Source organism: Capsicum annuum, chromosome 9 (assembly GCF_002878395.1).
Source record: "Capsicum annuum cultivar UCD-10X-F1 chromosome 9, UCD10Xv1.1, whole genome shotgun sequence".
NCBI lineage: Eukaryota > Viridiplantae > Streptophyta > Magnoliopsida > Solanales > Solanaceae > Capsicum > Capsicum annuum.
Genome location: NC_061119.1, coordinates 188,671,574 through 188,686,605, shown reverse-complemented (window position 1 = coordinate 188,686,605; position 15,032 = coordinate 188,671,574). Strand labels below are relative to the sequence as shown.

Genomic DNA, 15,032 nt, shown 5'->3' with positions numbered 1-15,032 from the left:
CTTCGTAATAGATAAAATCATTTAATTTTAAATAATCAAAAGTTACACATGCGAGGCACGTGCAGCTAAACTAGTATATATATATATATATGTATATTTATAATAATAATATTATTACTATGAGCATATGAGAAGTTAAGAAATTAGAATTCAATTCCAATACAAAATCAATTTAAATTCAAATTTAGACATCATATCATATCATATCAATTTTTTATAAGAAGATCAATTTATTTTTTTATCCTTATCCTTAGATTTTTTTTCAAATAAAAATACATACTTATCCTGTAATCTATAAAATTGTTATTATTATCTTACTATTGCTACAACTACTACTTACCGGAACAACATATTATTACTGCTAAAACTACAATTTATTTATTTAGTAATTATTATTATTATTATTTCTTTATATAAAATCAAGTTCTAATATATATATATATATATATATATATATATATAGAGAGAGAGAGAGAGAGAGAGAGAGATTATTATTATTATTGTTATTGTTATTATTCCCACCACTTCAATTATCATTACTAATACTACTATTATGTTTTTCAAAAAAAATTAAAAGTGTTGCTGCTACATTTTTTTATAAAAATATATTATTATTTTTATTAGTGTTAGTATTATTATCTTTTATTTAATATTTAAATATATTTTATGACATTGGAAAAGATAATTTTCTTAAAAGTAAGATAATTTTAAGTTCCTAGTTTTAAGCTAATGAAAAATCTTTTTTTTAAAAAAACCTAGTATTTTCAAATTGAAATCTTTCTAATCTTTTGATTCAAATATTTAATATTTTTTAATTTATAATTTTTATTACAACATTATTATGTTATGTCCTAAAAATTGTCATGTGGCTTTTTAATATCTTGCCACGTGGTATTTTGTCTTGCTTTTAGTTTTGCTTTTATATATATATATAGATAAAATATAAAGGAAGGTCATAGAGGAGGTGATGTGACACCTCTCTATGACCTTCATTCATGTTTATCTTTCTTTCTCATTTTTTGAGAACTTTTTTTAATTTTTTATTCATAACCTATTTATTACATGACTTTAAAAACCTCACTAACTAGGGTTATTCTAAAAAATAGACACAAATTAGAGTGACTTTCAAATTTTAGCCCCAAATAAAATGGCATTGTTAAAATAGCCTTTACTTGTTAAGTCATATTTTTTGGACGAAAATATCCTTCTTCAAAATATTCGTTGTTCAATCTCTTTCTTCGTCTTTTTATTTCAAATTCCAGAATCAACCCATGCGATGACTCTCTAAAGCCCAAGGCTAAGTTGCCCAAACTGTTAAATCTCTTTCTTTCTCTTTTTCTTCCAAATTCCAGAATCGACTTTTGCTGTAAGGGTTCTTCAGGTATGAAATTCATCATCAAAAGTTATTGTGGTAATTTTAGCTTATTTATGCATTGTGGTAATTTTAGCTCATTATATAATTAGCATATTGATTTGATTTTTTGGGAGGTGAACGTAAGCTGAACTTAGGATATGCTATTGTTGTAGTAACATATTTACCATTGAGGAATTCCGTCGAACAGGTTGTGGAGAGTTTGTTATTGCGGTTATAATTGTGTTTGAGTAGTTGTGGGGGTTGATCTTGGAGGAAAAGGCCGTTAATAGGGGAGTTGACGTTGATCACAATATATTTTGGGCAGGCCAAATGTATAAGGTCAAGGTGGTACAAGAAATTATGTCCAAGTATTTCAAACTAGTGGTATAATTAGCATTAGAAGATGATGAGGAATTGTGTCGAACAGGTTGTGGGGACTTTGTTATTGTGATTATAATTGTGTTTGAGTAGTTGCGAGGGTTTGGTCTTGGAGGAAAAGACTGTATTTTTTATCTTGGCTGAATCCATCCTATGTTTTAGAGATTAAAGAAGCACTAACTTGTTGATTCTAAGAGAGAACACCTTTGCTATTAGCTTGTATAACATAGAGCAACAGGCAATGGGTTTAAACTCTCTAATGGTAGTAGGATTTGGCACTAGAAGAGAACTACAACCACCAAAATATTTGAATAATAAATATATTTATGAAAGACGGGTAGAGTCAGGGTCGTATATCACAAGGGCCTTCGTGAAAGAATTACGCTATATATATAAGGGGAAAAGTATATTTTTATGTATATATAGTAGATACTAAATCCTTTGATTTCTTTCGTGTGTTCACCTATTTATATTTGGAACTCCCTTAGTGAAAGTACCGACTTCTCCACTGATGACAGACCACATTCAAGTGCTGGGTAAGTGAAAATAGCAATACTTTTAGCTTTGGAAACTGATTGTGATGGAACTTACCTTAAAACCTAAGATTGTAGAGTTTCTATCAGTTCATAAAGTTAATATCATATACTCTAGATAATGACTATAGATGAGCTGTTTCTAAAGCTGTAATCATTGAAAATGACAAATCCAATAGCTAATCTTTTAAACATCTAAAGTCCAATGTGTTCAATTTTCTTGTTCAAGATGTGGTGTGAATGGTGTAGACATCAATAATTATTTTCCTAGTTTGCAACATATGTATCTTATGAGGTCCCTCTAGTTAGTACAAATGAGTTTTGTAATTAGTTGTTAGATTACTCCACACCACATTTTAAAGACACCAGAAAATATCTGGCACTTTGCTAGATTGAATTCAAAAACAGCAGACACACAGAGTATTGTTAACTTTGTTTCAAGATTTTTATCGATTCAAGATTGTGTTTTTATGCTATTTTGGTTCTAAATTACAGTCATATGTACAAGAGAAAAATCAGGCTGACTTATGCTCTCCGAAGAGTTAAGGTTTCATCATTTCAATTTAGATAGCTTTAAGACTCCATATATCTAGCATTGTATTCTTGAGATGTAAGTTGCACGTGAATGAAACGTTTAGGCTAAAAAAATTTCAAAAAATATAAGTTTTCAACTTTTGATCATTGACTATATCTTTTATTGCAGGCTAATATCTGATGTTTCGAGTGATCTTACTATAGAAGTCAGATCAGCCAGTTTTGCTTTTCACAAGGTACAAAAATAAAGTGTTCAATCTTTCTTCCTGTCGTGTAATTTAATCTACCGTTTTTCATCATCATTCCAATGCTCAAGTCTATGGAAAAATAGAAGTTATGCAAAGAAATGGCTAGTCTAAAGTACCTTGAAAAAGATTGATTTTTAGCCGTTATAAGTAGGATACCGATATCAATATAGCTATGTTGAGGAGAAAAGAAAAGTCAATAGCCAGATGCAAAAATAGAACTACAGAACTTAAGTTATGTGCTTTGTGTTAAAATAAAGAAAAATGAAAGAAGAATATCTTGGATACATTTCTAATGTTATTGCTAATTTGTCATTATTTGCAGCTCCCTCTGGTTTCACGAAGTGGAAAAATTAGAAAGCTGTTGCTAGAGGCGAAGGATACAAAGGTTTCAAGAATCAATCTTACTGGTCTTCCTGGCGGATCTGATGCATTTAAAATTGCTGCAATGTTTTGCTATGGAGTGAACGTTGAGATTACCATATCAAACGTGGCGTTACTTAGATGTGCAACCAGGTTCATGAAAATGACAGAAGATATCTTTGAGAAAATCTGGAAATTCGTACTGAGGTATTCCTTAAGGATGCGGTATTTCCAAACATATCCAACTCGATATCTATTCTTCATCGCTGTGAAACAATACTACCGGTATCTGAAGAAGTCAATCTTGTTAGCCAGTTAACAAACAATTGCAAACAATGCCTGTAAAGAGCAGCTAACATCTGGTTTGTCAAAGCTAGAGTATAATTTCCACCCAAACCTGTTCAGTGCGTTGATTCTGAGACACCATCAGATTGGTGGGGAAAATCACTCGCGGTGCTAAATCTAGATTTCTTTTAGAGAGTTTTGTCGACAGTAAAAACAAAAGGCCTTAAACAAGACATTATCAGCAGAATTTTGATAAATTATGCTCAAAATTCTATTCAGGGCTTGTTCATCAAGGGCCTTCAGTTGGTTAAAAGAAGTTTCTTGGATTTGGATTTGCAGAAATGACAAAGGATCATCGTCGAAACAATTGCTGGCTTACTACCAACACAATCCAGGAAAAGCACAGTGCCAATGGTTTTTCTTTCAAGTTTGTTAAAATCTGCAATAGTAGCATCAACATCAACTTTCTGCAGGTCTGATCTAGAGAGACGCATTGGTCTACAGCTAGATCAGGCAATTCTTAATGATATTCTCATACCTGTAAATCCACATGGAAACAGTCACATCACTCTCTATGACATAAATTCTATCTTGAGGATTTTTTCCTTTTTCTTGAAATTGAAAACTTTTTCCCAAGAGGCAAAAGTTTATTCTTTAATTGCACTGATTAGATTATTAACATATATGCAACTCTTGCCTCATGGGAAAGACTTTAGAAAATTGTTGAAATTGAAAATTTTTGCCCAAGAGGCAACCGTTTATTCTTTAATTGCGCTAATTAGATTATTAACATATAAGCAACTCTTGCCTCATGGGCAAGACTTTAGAAAATTATTGAAATTGAAAACTTTGCCCAAGAGGCAATAGTTTATTCTTTAATTGCACTAATTAGATTATTAACATATATGCAACTCTTGCCTCATGGGCAAGACGTAGTCAAGAAAATTATTAAAATTGAAAACTTTTGCCTCTTTCTTTAATTGCACTGATTAGATTATAACATATATGCAACTCTTGCCTCATGGGCAAGATTTTATTTAGAAAATTATTGAAATTGAAAATTTTTATGCAAGAGGCAACAGTTTATTCATTAATTGCACTGATCATATTATTAACATATATGCAACTCTTGCCTCATGGGGAAGAGTTAGTTTAGAAAATTATTGAAATTAAAAACTTTTGCGCAAGAGGCAAAAGTTTATTCTTTAATTGCACTGATTAGATTATTAACATATAAGCAACTCTAGCCTCATGGGCAAAACTTAGTTTAGAAAATTATTGAAATTGGAAATTTTTGCCCAAGAGGCAACAATTTATTCTTTAATTGCACTGATTAGATTATTAACATATATGCAACTATTGTCTCATGGGCAAGACTTAGTTTAGAAAATTATTGAAATTGAAAACCTTTGCCCAAAAGGCAAAAGTTTTTTCTTTAATTGCACTGATTATATTATTAACATATATGCAACTCTTGCCTCATGGGTAAGATTTTAGAAAATTATTGAAATTAAAAACTTTTGCCCAAGAGGCAACAATTTATTATTTAATTGAACTGATTAGATTATTAACATATATGCAACTATTGCCTCATGGGAAAGACTTAGTTAGAAAATTATTGAAATTGAAAACCTTTGCCCAAGAGACAAAAGTTTATTCTTTAATTGCATTGATTAAATTATTAACATATATGCAACTCTTGCCTCATGGGTAAGACTTAGTTTATAAAATTGTTGAAATTGAAAACCTTTGTCCAAGAGGCAAAAGTTTATTCTTTAATTGCATTGATTGGATTATTAACATATATGCAACTCTTGCCTCATGGGTAAGACTTAGTTTAGAAAATTATTGTACAAATGCTATACTGTTTAAATTGAAAACTTTTGCCCAAGAGGCAAAAGTTTATTCTTTAATTGTACTGATTAGATTATTAACATATATGCAACTCTTGCCTCATGGGCAAGACTTAGTTTTGAAAATTATTGTACTGTGATTATAAACATCAAATACAAATTGTTACTAATATTCTTTTGCTCAACACAGGTTTCAATATGAATTTTTTGCTTATGTCGCTTCAATCATTGAGTTACATGTTTAGCCCAAATAGTATTGGATGAACTAAAATAGGGACCTAGTTATAAATACGTTGGTCCAATTTGTTAATTTGTTACCTCTCTCACACTAGTATTATTAACATTGACACTCCTTATTCTCGAGACCAACTGATAAAATTATTGTTTTAGAGGATACATACATACATACATACATACATACATATATATATATATATATATATATAAAGGTTTTTTAAGTGTGTCCACCAAGCTTCTAGTCACATTAGTTGTTAAGTGTGTTATGTGTTCAAGCTTCTAATCATTTAAGCTTTATACTATTAAGAAGAAATTTTAACTTTTTAATGTTTGTATTCAAGAAAAAGTATGGAACGCAAAATATTTCACAAAACACCAGCAATGTCAAACAATGTACATGAAAAAAATAAGTAAATACATGGTTCTCTCAGTAGCAAAAGAACTCAGAAACACCCTTCCCCCTTCCCAGAGACTGGGGCAACATATGTTGCACACACATCAATAATTTCATTCAACACAACTACTAGCAAAGCATGTCGTTCCCCCTCATGTGTTATTCTTATCCTAGAACCAAGCTTCTAACAGAAAAAAAATAGGTTCACATCTTGCAGCATTGCCATAGTTAGACGTCCTATACTTTTGGTGCACGCCAGTAAGCTTCCCAACTGTTGCCTTCTGATGGAAAGAAACCATTAATTTTGAGCATTCCTTGTCATACAGAATAAGTCACACAATTACACATCTTTGTCTATTCGATAAAGGGATGTACATTTACAAGTATCTTTAAAAACAAAATATACTTACAAAATCTGATTCTTGTTGTAGCTACTATGCTTCTCGCAGGTTGTGTTCCACTTCCTGGACACACCAAGAGTGCACTGAGCAGTAAAGATAGCTGTAGCAGCAAGCATTAATGGTGGGAATCTAAGCATTTCATATTCAACTAGACATAGCTCGATAAAAAAGAAAGACACGAGCTCTACCTGATTTAAACAATGACAAAAAGTTGTATGAGTAGTGATTCAGATTGTTGCGTTACTTCTTCATGTGACAAGACGTTTAACTGACCTTCTTATCAGACTGAGAGGCTTTAAGGAACTGCCGCATAAACACATAAGTTGTAGATACTGTCATGTTGAACTGTAAGGCATTAACCATCAACTTCTCCTGTGGATAAGAAAACAATTGAAATCATTTAGCGAGGAAGAACAAAATGGAGATACAAGTCCTGATAATGTAAGATTTTGGTCTTTAAACTAACCATTTCAAGCACTTCTTTTTTGGCATAAGCCTTGTCAGAGATCAAAATTAGATCCTCCACTACAGGTACAGAAACCCCTTCATTCTTGCAGGCAAGAAGCAAAGCTGTTATTCCAAAAAGCTAAAGTTTTTTCCTAATCACTGACTGAACTGCCAGGAATCTATCGATGAGATTCATTGTCAAATACAAGGTCTCCTCCATCAGTTCAAACTTGTAGTGAACCTATAAATTGGATTAGACGTTAAATGACACTTAAAATTATCATATTCTTCTTCATAAAACTCAGAAATGACATGCAACAACAAACACTATATACCTCAATCAGCCAGTCAATGAGAATGTCTTTCATCCTCTCATTGATATCAAATTGTTGTTTCATATAGTTTGGAGGGACACAACCAGCAATCTGTAATTGAAAATGACATTAAAAGAAATGGATAAAAAATACACCTCCATTTCTTTCTAGATTTTCAATTAAAATTGAAACAGTAATCATCCTTAATAGAATAGCATCACAACAGAAACAACCCAAGTATACCCTCTGTGTGTCTATATATCCTATGTTCTGCACCTATTATTTTACTGACTAAAAATTGCAGTCCATGTTAAAATTAGACTAGCTTTTGTGAGTAATTTAGCAATCTATTAAGCTTAATGAGATCCTATCCAAAAGAATTATATAATCAATTGAAAAATATGGGACTTCTGCTAACTCTACATGCCATAATCCTAATGAGCATGTACAACAACAACAACAAACCCAGTGTATTCCCACACAGTTGGATAATGAGCATGTATAAGTTGTAAGCAAAAAAAAACTTCTAACAAACAAATAGAGAGAGTGGAGATAACATCTCTACCTCAGCCTTCTTGTAGTAGGCATAGATGTCATCAATGTATTCCACTACAGTGAGTTCGTTCTTTTTATCAGAACTGTCTATGTCTACGACTAACCAATCTTCTGCATCTTCCATCTCAATTTCATCATCCTAAATCAAAGATTTAACTCATCAATGGCAATCCGCAAGAATTATATTCATAACCAAGATATATAGATCATATAAGCTTACCATCCTATCAATTTCCTCCATCATTGCTTTATTATGTTGCACAAATATTGGCACGTTAGAATAACCAGTGGCCTTGTAATTTTCAACATCGATAATAATGCAGTCTTCTGTTTCATTTCTAATTGGTGCCACTGGGATTGGTGGCTTTGTTATCTGTGGATATACAATGTTAACAGTAACTCAGTTATAAAATAAACCAGGAGGGGATAGACATTGTACCTCAACTGTTGACTTTTGCTGTTTGTTCGCGATTTGTGCAGCTAACTTCCTGAAATGTCAGTAACCCCACATATGAATTAAACATTACTCTATCTTCAACTCCAACTTTATAAATTCTACAACAAAATGCCTACTTAGTATCATGCAATCAAGAAATGAGCCAAACCTTGTGATCGGACGATGAATCAGAACATGAGGGATCTTGTTAACAACATTGGCTTTGTTTCTACAATGAAATAAAAATAAATTTAAAATAGGTAGACAAATCAAGATTAAACTAAAAATCAAATGACCCCGTTTCACCCCTCTAACTATACACCCCGCTCTACTAGTGAATAGAAAAGTTACAACTTTACACCAAAGTTACAAAGATAGCAGGTAGATATTAGCCAATCCAATATAGATTAGGATAGCAAGTGATAATACCGTGTCATTCAAAGGTCCACCATAAGTTGCAAGTGAATAAAACCACTTTTTTGAATCCACAACACAAGAGCCAAACACTAAACATTCGGGCAGCACATCTTTTTCTTTAACGTATATATTTTTGGCACTTAAAATACATGAAAAATGAATACAATTAGAATATATGTGTTACCATAAGTACAAAAATGACAAAATGAAAAGCTTAAAGATAGTAAACCCACCATTTCGTCGTATTCAATCCACACTCGATGAACGCCCAAAAATCAGTGTTCAAGTTTGACAGATTATCAAATGCTTCAATGTCACAGATGAAAGGATGCTTCTGATAAAAAATGGATTGCGAAGCATCCGAATCAAAATCTGCCACATATGGCACCTAATTTCATCAAATTTTCAAAAAATCCTTTCTCTAACAATGACAACTGTGTGTCATCCAAAAAGCTCGTTATCATTGTATGATAATTTGAATCTCCTCTCCAACAGGGGTCTGACTTGAACCAATCATTAGGATCAATAAAATACTCAACACGATTTGTCTTGCTAGACATGATTACCAAAATTTGCAGAGTTATAAAGATAAAAACAACTATCAAATTAAAAATTAACAAAAAAATTAAGAATCAAGCTTCAAAATAAAATTTATTGGACAAAAGAATTGACCTAATGACTACACAAAACACCCAAAATCCAAATCTAAACAACCTACTGACTGGATAATAGTGAGATCAGTGAGTAGAGAAACCACCCAAAACGCATTTTCATCAAGGTGATATAGATAGGAAAAAAATAGAATTTATAAATTAATCTATACATTATAGAATGTGATTCACGGAAAAGAAAAGTGGTTCTCATCTCAAAAAAATTGCTAGGTAACAAATACTTCAAATGCATGCAATAAGATTAAGATAAATGAGAGAAATTACCTAAAGTACAGAGAGATGAGTGGTAAAATAAAAAATCCTAAAGTTAGAATGCAATTACACCAAAAGGAAGAGAGAAATCCGAAGCTCAAGCTTTGAGATGAACTTTTTTTGTAGCTTTATGAAATTTCTCATCACCTAAGCTTATTACAATGGGTAAAACCTGAAAATAAAATTAAAGAAAAAAATAAAAATTGAAAATAATAAAAGTCACAATAATAAATTTAAAGGGAAAAAAAGAGTGAAAAAAAGTAGAATAATAAAAGTAAAGGAAAAATTTGCAGTGAAAATAATAAAAAATAAAATTTGAAAGATTAATGAGTATGGAAAGAATAAAAATATATTTGAGGTGTGGAGGGGTAAAATGGTATTTTTAGTATATTAAAAAGTAAGGAAGGCTATTTTTTAAAGACATTCTTATTTGAGATCAAATATCTAAAGCCACCCATATTGGGTCTATGACGTGCAATTTCCTGTACTAAATACATACAGAGAGTTAAAGCCCACGTCTAAACAATCAATTAAATTTTTAAGGTGTTCCATTTCTCTTGTCTGGCCATATTATACTAATTACAATGGCTTTTCAAGTACTTTTCTATATAGTTTTTGGTTTAGTTGTTGCTTCTTCCTCATAAGATGTAATTAGTGGATTTTAATATGTGTTAATTCTTGGATGATATATTTTTAACTAATTTCTATGCCTTTTCATATTCTATTTTTGTGCTATTTATTGATTGAAAGTAAACGAGTTTTCAGTTTTAGCTTAGTCTATCTTGCTTTTAATTAGATCTATACAAAGCTAGAAATAAACAAGATGGTGTGACACCTCTCTATGATCTTCAATTTATTTATTTTTTCCTCTTTTATTTGGCCTTGCTTCATGTTTGTCTCATATACTTTAAAGGTGCGAGAATCTGAAAGTAAAGTTATTCTTTTGTGCTATGTATTATACTATAACTTTGTTGGTTAATATTTTTTTTTCTATATTGTGTATAGTTTTTTTTTTATATATATTGTGTATAGTCTTTTATTAGATTTTTAAAATCTTACTATTTTTTTTCATGTTTTTGAATCTCTCTAGATTTGGTTGCAGATGATGATGATGAAGAAGCTTACACACCATTGATAGTTCTCCGAAAGTATATCTTGACATATACGTTTCTTATGTAATAATGCGCGCGGGCCTGCAAGTTCGTTCCTTGAAGTATTTTCCGTTGTTGGTTTCGGTTCGTTCAAAATCTCTATCATCCTTCTCAAGGCTGTTGGATTGGGGATTATGGTCTCCTTCGTTTTAGCAGCGGGTATAGTCCCAACCGAAATGCTTAGGCTTGGTTTACTTTGGTTTGAATGTAAACTAAAATAAGCGTTGTTTACAAAGGGAACCGAAGGTTTCCTTGTTTAGTAGTACGAAAGTAGTTCTACTATTAAGATGTTTAATATTAATACTCTTTTGTAGTAGATGCCGAACCTGCTGTGCCCCATTGACTAAGAAGGGGGCGGACACAGCAGCTACATGGACCCCTTCCTTTCAGTTGTTGCCAGCGCTTTCCCCACCATTCATATGAGTGCTTTTGTTTTGTCTCTTCGAGACAACAAAACAAAAGGACAGCCCTCTCTATATCTCGGTCTCGGTTTAGCATCATATATCGCTCTGGAGAGCATTTTTTTTGGGTCCATCGCGACTAACCAGTCTAAGACCACGGAGGGGTCTCAGCTTCCATAAAAGTTAGGGACCGCTAGAAAGGGTACCACTTATTTGGAAACTCGAAACTTGCCGGTTTCCAAGCGAAACTCGAGTAAGGCTGGGAAAGACCACAAGAAGCTGGAGAAGGGACAGACCTCGTCAACGGAGTTTTCTGATGAGCTTTCTTTCAGAAGGCTTGGTTCCGGAAGATGACCTGATGGAGGAAGACTTGAAGGTTGGTGAGTCAAGCAGTCAGACCCAGGTTAAAGCAATTCTCAATGCGATGCATCCGTGAAATGGGACGGAGATCTGCCCGAACTTAGTACTATTGTGAGAAGGAAAGCTTCACGCTTGGGCTGTGCTCTCGGGGTATGGCCGATTGCATCCTTGCATCCTGAGGACTAGTTCCTTCGGAATCGGTAGTCAATCCTATTTCCGATAGGGGCAGTTGACAATTGAATCCGATTTTGACCATTATTTTCATATCCGTAATAGTGCGAAAAGAAGGCCCGGATCGCCTCTCAGAAACTTCTGCCGTCGAGATGTGCACCCAAGGAATGCATTGGGGTCTTGTGTATATCCTCCAAGGAATCAAGCCACGCACTTTCGAAGAATTGGCGACACGAGCTCATGACATGGAGTTGAGTATTGCAAGCCCATCCGGGGTTATCAGCCCCGGTTGGAAAGTTGGAAAACTTTCCAATTAGGATATTCCGCTACCCCTGGGGGCTCAGAGAAAAGTCTACTTGCATTTGTGTTGCATGTGAAAAAGCTTTCCTGCACGCGGGAACCTTCCTTCTTCGAACCTTGATGCTCAGTTCTGTCAGACTTGGAATATATTATTTATCTGTACTACTTAAGCAATTGAATTTTTCTTTTTATAATGCATGGAGGGTTGATTATTACTTTTGGTGTCTACCTTTTCATATAGATAACACAAATGAAGTCTGAAAAACTGAAATATACTATCCAACACTTAAAGTTTTTGAGTATTTATATGCAATATAAAAAAGAGTATAGATAAGGTGATGTGACATATTTTTATGATCATTAATTGCATTTATCTTTTTTCTTATTTTCTTAGAATTGTTCTCTATTTTTATTTCTTATCTACTATGTGCTATATTTAAAAATACTCAAAATCATTCAATAAACTCTCCTAATTATGTTTAGTATGCTATGTTAATTACCTTAGCCTTTCAATTTGTATTCAAAACTAAGTATACTTAACTTTTCTGGTATATATACTCTTTATCTCTAAAGCTAATTTATACTTTTCCCATTTCAAAATAGGTGATATATTTTTTTTTTAATAAAGTTAAAGATTTAAATTTAATCAACATTTTAAGATGTTTTTATTAATCATATTGAAAAAAGAAAAGCTGCAACTTATATTATTTTTCATATAACTTTTGAATAAATTTTAATTTTAAAATATTATATTAATTTAATCTAATATAATTCTGAAAATTAGTCAATCGACTCTTAAAAAATGAAATATGTTAACTATTTTGAGACAGAGGGAGTAACTGATTATAAATTTTGGTGATTTTTCAAGTTATAAGTATTAGCATTCGTTCATCTTTTTTTTTTTTTTAGGTACTTTTGCCTTCTTTCTTTTCATTTTTGCCTTACTTTTTTTTTCCAACTTAAATACTTTGACTTAAAAAAGGACGTCAATCGTTACTTCTTTAGTTTAAGCCTTAAGTATATGGCCAGTAAAAATATTTATCATTTGTGTGGGAGCAAATGGTATGTTATATGAAGAGATGGAGGAAAATCCAATTATAACTTAGTTTATAGTTAATCGCAATAACAACTTTTTTTTTGTGACTAATTAATTTGTCACTTAAAAGTCATATTTCGTCATAAAAATATTTTGTGATGAAAAAAAATATTGTCAACCTTTCGTCTCTAAATCTGGGTTGCTAAAAATATATAAAGACAAATTAATGTCTCATCACTAAATAAAGTCATTTAACTACAAAATAAAATTTTGTCCCTAAATTCATAGTATTTATGGCGAACTTATTTGTCATAAATAACATAAATTTTGTGGCTAAAAACATTATAACGTCACTAAAAGGGCATTTATTATCAACAAATCTAATTTATCACTAATTATAATTTTAATTAATGACGAAATGGGTTGTCCTTAAATCTACGCATAATTTGTAGTTAAAAGATTGTTATTGCGTCACTAAAAGATACAGTTTGTGTACGAAAGAGAATTTTCGTCCCTAAATATATAAACTAGCAACATTTTCCTTTGTCTAGAAAAGACAACAATTTTGCAGTTAAAAATTATTTTTTAATATTGAAAATGTTGTTAATGACAAAACTAATTCGTCACCATATGTTATCTTAACTAGGGACATTATCTTAGCTAGGGACAGTTTTAATTGTTACAAAATATTAAATTAATTTAACTATTTTGGAGTAAATAATTTTTTTTATTAGATGTAATCAATTTGAAATGAATGAAAACATAGCAGTACTATTTACTTCCTGTAGATACACATTTTCGTAACCAAAAACTATTGTCATAAAATGTATAAATATTCAAAGGTTGAATTATTAGTAACAAGTTATATATTTATTTAATTATAATCACACTATTTAAATCTGTAATTGATAAGTTAACCGTAATTATATGTATTCTAATTTTTAAAAGTAACTTATGCAAATTAAAATTAGCAAAAATAAAAGAGAAAAACAATACTGGAAATTCATACAAAAATCATATACTAATTGCATATATAATTATTATAATATAATATTAGGACACAAATTCATTGAAAAATCAAGTGCAATCACTTAAACTTAAAAAGTCTAATTGAAGGAGAATAATGGTCAACCGAAAAAAGCCAAAAATATGATGCTTCCTCCTGTGTGATTGTAGTGTTTTTTATATAAAAACTTCACTTTTAATTGAGATACTTTTTGCACCTTCACGTATCTGTATAATAAGAAAAATTTATATTTCGTGATTTAAGAAAATTATATCTTCAAACATTAATTAAGAAAATTATATCTTCAAACATTAATAATAATACTAACATTAATTAGTGAAGTAAATAAACTAAAAAATAAGTAACTTCTATACCAAATCGATGAAAAATAAATTATCTCGATGAACTTTTGCTAAGAGACTAATGGAGTAAATGTTAGGAACTCTTGTTAATAAAAATGTTGATATGTATCCAAAAAAATATTGATGAGTCGAAACCAAATAATAGAGAGGAGAATTAATTTACCTGAAAATTGTGATTGTTTAATGGCCATCAATAGTAGAATAGAAATAAATTGATAGAGAAATGAGAAGAAAATGTGCGTGGGAGAGTTTTTTTTCATTTAAGAATTGGGAGTATATGTTTTTGCATTTTATAGCCTGTTTGGGATTGCTTATTTCTCAAAATAAACACTTATTTAAAGAAAAAAATACTTTTTTTTTAAAAAAAAAAAGGTGTTTGGTAAACTTGCAAAAATGCTTTTAAAAATAAGAAAAAGCAATTTTTCTGCTTTTGGGAAGAAGCAGAAAATTTCTGCTTCTCAAAATAAGCAGAAGAAGAAGCAAAAAATTATTTTTTTATGATAAAAATATCCCTATCACGCACAAATATACATATACATACATACATACATACATACATATATATATATATATATA

General features: G+C 31.1%; 1 pseudogene; it reads right to left on the bottom strand.

The window, feature by feature from the left end:
- Window positions 1-6,346: 6,346 nt before the first annotated feature.
- Window positions 6,347-11,321, bottom strand: LOC107841249 (annotated as a pseudogene).
- Window positions 11,322-15,032: the final 3,711 nt, after the last annotated feature.